This window comes from Triticum dicoccoides, chromosome 7B (assembly GCF_002162155.2).
Source record: "Triticum dicoccoides isolate Atlit2015 ecotype Zavitan chromosome 7B, WEW_v2.0, whole genome shotgun sequence".
Taxonomy (NCBI): domain Eukaryota; kingdom Viridiplantae; phylum Streptophyta; class Magnoliopsida; order Poales; family Poaceae; genus Triticum; species Triticum dicoccoides.
In genome coordinates this window covers 263,079,008-263,086,004 of record NC_041393.1, presented here as the reverse complement: position 1 = coordinate 263,086,004, position 6,997 = coordinate 263,079,008, and the positions used below count along the sequence as shown (strand labels likewise).

General features: G+C 47.2%; 1 long non-coding RNA gene across 1 annotated transcript; it reads right to left on the bottom strand.

Moving 5' to 3' along the window:
* Nucleotides 1-1,258: 1,258 nt before the first annotated feature.
* Nucleotides 1,259-3,592, bottom strand: LOC119341806. Its single transcript, XR_005165282.1, has 3 exons — nucleotides 1,701-3,592; nucleotides 1,394-1,476; nucleotides 1,259-1,308 (listed from the first exon to the last, which is right to left on the bottom strand). It is a non-coding gene; the product is annotated as an uncharacterized LOC119341806 (long non-coding RNA).
* Nucleotides 3,593-6,997: the final 3,405 nt, after the last annotated feature.

Genomic DNA, 6,997 nt, shown 5'->3' with positions numbered 1-6,997 from the left:
ATAGTCATCATGATGAAATGAAGACAAACACAGAGTACAGAAAGCGTAAACACAGGATAACACAAGATGAAGACAAACAGACTGAAGAAATTGAACTGAGAAAATTGAGAAAGTCTTCAGTCAAAGTCTTTAAACACAGATATGAACAATCACTCAACACAGTAATGAAGAAATCAAAGAGTTGAGAAAATAGAACCAGTAAGGTTGGTGAAGACAATGATTTGGTAGACCAGTTCCAACTGCTATCTCAGTTGTACGTCTGGTTGGAGCGGCTGAGTATTTAAACTCGAGGACACACAGTCCCGAACACCCAGTCGCTGAGCACGCAACTCAGGACACCAAGTCCTCATCATATTCTCCTTGAACTAAGGTCACACAGACCTCGTCCAATCACTCATGGTAAGTCTTCAGGCGACTTCCAAACCTTCACATACTTCGGTCACTCGGCGATCCACAATTCCTCTTGGATGCTCTAGACCATGACGCCTAACCGTCTGGAAGAAGCACAGTATTCAAAGGTCACAAGCGTCGGATCCACGCAGGATCAATCTCTTTTGTGATGCTCAATCACTTTGGGTTTGTAGGTGTTTGGGTTTGGGATTTTCCGCACTCGATGATTTTTGCTCAAAGTCCTCAGAGGATGAGTTGGTCTCAAATGACAAGTGTCAGTGTCTCTCGGAGCAGCCAACCAACTAGTGGTTGTAGGGGGCGGCTATTTATAGCCTAGGGAGCAGCCCGACATGATAAGACATAAATGCCCTTCAATGATATGACCGTTAGGTGGATAAGATATTTTGGGACAGCTGGCGCGCAGCACAGCAACGGTCGGAAATTTGACTCTCAAATTCCTCAGGGCTATCATGTTCCTCACTGTGTAGGCAATCCGCACTGGCGAATTCCTAACTCCTCAGTCAGAACAAATTCCTCAGTGACCAGAAGAACTTCGTCTCTGTCACTGAAGAAATTGACTAAATTTATGAGATTTCCAATGTCTTCACTCGAAGGGATTGGTAGGTGTAGGATTTTGAGTTGAGCATCACATGAAATTTTTTTCTTAGTATTTCCTCGACCCCTTTAATAGTACGGTGTTTCTTATGACTCAAGAAAGAGAAAAACAAAACTATAAAAACAAAGTCTTCAAGCTTCATATTCCTTGCATGAATATCAAGTCTTCACGAACACACCAATTTCTTCACTTTCAAAGTCTTCATGAAAGTCTTCAGGAATACCAAAATCTTGAGTCGAAAATATTCATTTTTAGGGGTCGACTTTCTCTGTAAATATCAAACTCCTCATAGACTTATAGACCTGTGTACACTCATAAACACATTAGTCCCTTAACCTCTAAGTCTTCAATACACTAAAATCACTAAGGGGCACTAGATGCACTTACAACATGTTTTGCTCTACAAATTGATAAACCAAGAGCAATACAGATGCTCATTTCTCATGCTTAACCACACGCTCATGTTTCTTCTATAGGAAGATGGAAACATAAAGGAAATCAGACTTACGATGAGGAGGTAGATGTACTAAAAAAGCATATGAAAGATGAACAATACCAACGCTAAATCTATTAGTCTGCAGCAACCAGACAATAGCAATACTAAATCTATTACTTGCTCCTGCTTCGTATGACGACATGACATGGTTTCAGTTCGGCATTTTCAGAGGAACTAGATTAAATTAAATTCTAGTACCGCTTAATCCACCTAGGCGCCCATGAAGACGGCAGTGTCCAACAACTTCCCTGTCCTGGCTCATTGCGGGACATGCACTGGACCAACAAGAAAAAGGATCTAAAGTGATAAAGGCAACAGACTCAAGATGACTGAAAATTTTGTCACAACATAATTGCAAATCAACATCTAGCTTCTTATACAACGAAGATCTACCCTACTAGTCAACATATGCAAGTCTGATACATACCAAATTGGTTGAAGATGATTACCAGAACAAAATGGATATTATTTTTCATATTTTGAATTTCTTCTAATTGGACTTGTGACCGGGAAGTAGATGGACTGAAAAGCGGGAACTATGACAAAATTTCTGGACAATGAACTACCATACAATATTAAACTGATTTATATTTTTTAACACACACACACTGCACTGATTCAGCTTTTCTTTACGAACTGATGATAAAATACACAGTGGGCTGCTACATGGGGGCTATCCATGATGTGAATCACGCCGAGTTGGACTGCGGAGCTGGACGTCCTCGACCCCCCGTGGTTCCTCGGGTCGCACTGTTTTCACCAGTGAAGCAGAGGTGATGGAGTTGGACCTGAATGGGATTCGACTTGCACAGGAACACACACATACACATGTCAAATGTTCAGAACATGAGTCTTTGTGGTCTGCATAGAGTTTCTCAAAAACAAAGTAGTAATAAGATTGCACAGTATGTGAAGCAGATCAACCCAAATTGCACAAACATCACGCTCTTAATTTAGGGGAAAACACTCTGCTCAGGGTCTGAATGAATCGCTAGAAGCAAAACTTTGCTTCTCAGTAGTGGAAACCAAACTTTGGTTTTGCAACTCAAGAATCTGTAACTCCTTAAAAAAGATTGCCAGCAAAGAATTGAGAAATGGAGCAGAAACAGAAACTTTGAGCTAAGATTTGGAGAGCGCCGCTCGGATCCTGCTCTCAGTACGTACATGAGCAGGAACCCCCATGCCTAAATCATCGAAATATCCTCCCTTGTTTCCCTTAGAAGTTCGCCAGGATGAACTGGAGCTTGAAGCTAGGGTGTACGTATTTCACAAGAATATTATCTCACTAATTGAAGATATCTGAAGAAATCCAAATTCGAAGCAGTGTAGGCAAAACAGAGGAGGGGAGGGGAGAGCGTCCGTACCGATGGCGAAGATGAAGGTGATGACGCCGTGGAGCACCCGGCGCACCATTGTCTGGCTCCCGCCGGCGCCGCCCCTCCCGCGGCTGCTCCCGCTCCCGCTGATGCCGCCGGTCCCGCTCCTCACCAGCGATGCCAGCAACACATTTCTCGAGCTCCGCACGAACGCGCCCGACGGATCCATCCGCCCCACGCCCTCCTCACTCCCCACTCCTCCTCCACCCCCTTGGATCACCCACGCACACGCACAGAGAAGAAACAGAGAACAATAGCAGCCAGCAGAGCTGGATCGGGTCTGGCGAGGGATCCAAGCAGGAGAGCCGACTTGGACAGCGGCTAGAGCTCATTTTGAACTGAGAAGGAGATCGCGGTTGCGCCCGGAAGGAAGAGAAGAGGTTTGCCCGGCACAGGAGGCCGGCCGTGGTCAGGGAAAGAAGCTGGGCGGTGGCGGCGCTTGGCAATTCAGGCGATGCAACGGTCATGTCGGACGAGGTCTCGGAGGCGCTGGCGTGCAGGGGGCACGGCGACGACGTCCAACGGCGGTAGTTGTGGCAGGGCGCGCCCTGGCGACGGAGCCATGGAGGCTGTGGGAGGTGGAGATGGCGCGGCGCGAACCGGTGGTGGGGGCCGCGGCGGCTGTGGGAGGTGGTGGCGGTGGCGCGCGCCGGCGGCAGGGACCATGGCGCCTGTGGGAGGTGGTGGCGGTGGCGCGCACGCCGGCGGCAGGGACCTTGGCGCCCGTGGGAGATGGTGGTGGTGGGACGGGGCCCTATAAGAGGCACGGGTAACAGAATATTATTTTGTTACCAGTAACAAATAGCCATCCTACCATCCGGTGGTAGTTATCCCATATGTCTCATATATTACCATGTGGTAATATATATACTATTTTATCATTTTAAATATATTCATATACTATATCTAAGATATTTCAAAGCAAGTTACATGAAAAAATTACATATGAACCCATAGTTTTTGTTATATTTGTGAAATACGTACATATTTGTACGTAAAAAAGAGCATACTCAAAACATGGTATATACTACCTAAAAATTAGTATATATACTACCTAATCATTATTATATACTACATACTACACGTACATACTCTCAATTTTGATAGATACTACATACAACATACAAAACGCAAGTGGTGGTAACTACCACTGCTTGTAGGAAATATTTGTCCTATATATATACATACATTCGTAGATATCCTCTCTATATATCCTCTCTATATATATGATGGACTCCTATAGGTTTTGTGTTACGGTAGGGTAAGATTTCAGACCTAGCTACTTGGGGGCATGCATTCGTAGATAGAATTCCCTTACCGCTGACAAGAAGTGGGGTTCGTAGGGGGTGGCTGACTAGCAATACTGTGCTTTTATGCGACAGGTGCCACATCAAATTTGTGCATTAGGTATTCGAACATCAAACCACCCTTTTCATACATATATCTGGTCCACATGCAAGTGTGTTCATGTTCTGACCCTCTCCCGTGGTATTCTTTTTGCCAAATTAATAAACAGCACACAAGTTGGATGTAGAAACCGTCTGCGATTGGGTACGCAACAGACATGGTTCGGTCAGACTACTCGTGTACCACGCCCGTGCCCTGCAGTCCCTCACACAGTAGATTGGGCTCCACGAGGCTTGCCTTCTGGTCTCGAAAATATCTACTGCCTCGTCATCTCGAAAATATCTACCGCTTGGAAGGTTTTAATGATTGATAGCACACGATTAGTATGTCCGGACCGTGTGCGATGTCTGTTACTCCTGCTCTGCTTCAGTCCCTTGATTCAAATTTTCACTAGCCCCAGCATTTTACTCCCTCCTCTGCATCCCTCGCAATCTCAAAAATATCTGCTCGCCCTTGATCCAAATTTTCAATAGCCCCGCCTAGTAATTTTTTTAGTTGCCGTGGTATTTCCTCAAACACCACGTTGACCCCCCTCCACACACACCACACACTCCCCAAAACCTCCGCTCACACAGACACACACCACCCCCGAAACCATTGGTAAGTCGCCGCCATTGCCGCTGCCTCCATCCTCAACCTCTGCCTGTTGGAAATATGTCCTAGAGGCAATAATAAAAGGATTATTATTATATTGCCTTGTTCATGATAATTGTCTTTTATTCATGCTATAATTGTATTATCTGGAAATCGTAATACACGTGTGAATACTTAGACCAAATACGTCCCTAGTAAGCCTCTAGTTGACTAGCTCGTTGGTCAACAGATAGTCATGGTTTCCTGACTATGGACATTAGATGTCGTTGACAATGGGATCACATCATTAGGAGAATGATGCGATGGACAAGACCCAATCCTAAGCATAGCACAAGATCGTGTAGTTCGTTTTGCTAGAGCTTTTCCAATGTCAAGTATCTCTTCCTTAGACCATGAGATCGTGTAACTCTCGGATACCGTAGGAGTGCTTTGGGTGTACCAAACGTCACAACGTAACTGGGTGACTATAAAGGTGCACTACAGGTATCTCTGAAAGTGTCTGTTGGGTTGATACGGATCGAGACTGGGATTTGTCACTCCGTATGACGGAGAGGTATCTCTGGGCCCACTCGGTAATGCATCATCATAATGAGCTCAAAGTGACCAAGTGTTTGGTCACGGGATCATGCATTACGGTACGAGTAAAGTGACTTGCCCGGTAACGAGACTGAACGGGGTATTGGGATACCGACGATCGAGTCTCGGGCATGTAACGTACCGATTGACAAAGGGATTTGTATACGGGGTTGATTGAATCCTCGACATCATGGTTCATCCGATGAGATCATCGAGGTGCATGTGGGAGCCAACATGGGTATCCAGATCCCGCTATTGGTTATTGACCGGAGAGCCATCTCGGTCATGTCTGCATGTCTCCCGAACCCGTAGGGTCTACACACTTAAGGTTCGGTGACGCTAGGGTTATTAGGAAGACTTGTATGTGATTACCGAATGTTGTTCGGAGTCCCGGATGAGATGCCGGACGTCATGAGGAGTTTCGGAATGGTCCGGAGGTGAAGATTTATATATGGGAAGTTGTCATACGGACACCGGAAAGTTTCGGGGGCATATCGGTATTGTACCGGGGCCACCGGAGGGGTTCCGGGGGTCCACCGGGAGGGGACACCCCTCTCGGAGGGCCTCATGGGCCGCAAGGGGCAGGGAACCAGCCCCTGGAGGGCTGGGCGCGCCCCCTTGGGCCCATGCGCCTAGGATTGGGGGGGGACCCTAGTGGTGGCGCCCCCCTTGCATGGGGGGCAAGTCCCCCCTCCCTGGCTGCCCCCCCCCCCCTCTAGATCTCATCTAGAGGGGGCCGGCCCCCTTCCCCCTTCCCCTATAAATAGAGGGGCGAGGGGAGGGCTGAACACCTGATCCAAGGCGCAGCCCCTCCCCTCCCCAACACCTCTCCTCCTCCGTTGAGTGCTTGCCAGCCCTGTCGGAGTACTGCCTTTCCACCATCATCACACCGTCGTGCTGCTGCTGGAGCCTTCTTCCTCAACCTCTCCTTCCCCCTTGCTGGGTCAAGAAGGAGGAGACGTCGTCCGCTCCGTACGTGTGTTGAACGCGGAGGTGCTGTCCGTTCAGCACTTGGTCATCGGTGATTTGGATCACGACGAGTACGACTCCATCATCCCCGTTCCCTTGAACGCTTCCGCACGCAATCTACAAGTGGTATGTAGATGCTTCCCTCTTCTATCACTCGTTGCTTAGATGAACTCATAGATGGATCTTGGTGAAACCGTAGGAAAAAATTTAATTTTCTGCAACGTTCCCCAACAGTGGCATCATGAGCCAGGTTTATGCGTAGTTCTCTATTGCACGAGTAGAACACAATTTTGTTGTGGGCGTAGATCTTGTCAACTTGCTTGCCGCTACTAGTCTTTTCTTGCTTCAGCGGTATTGTGGGATGAAGCGGCCCGGACCGACCTTACATGTACGCTTACGTGAGACAGGTTCCACCAACTGACATGCACTAGTTGCATAAGGTGGCTAGCGGGTGTGTGTCTCTCCTGCTTTAGTTGGAGCGGATTCGACGAAAAGGGTCCTTATGAAGGGTAAATAGAAGTTGACAATATCACGATGTGGTTATTCGTAGGTAAGAAAACGTTCTTTCTAGAA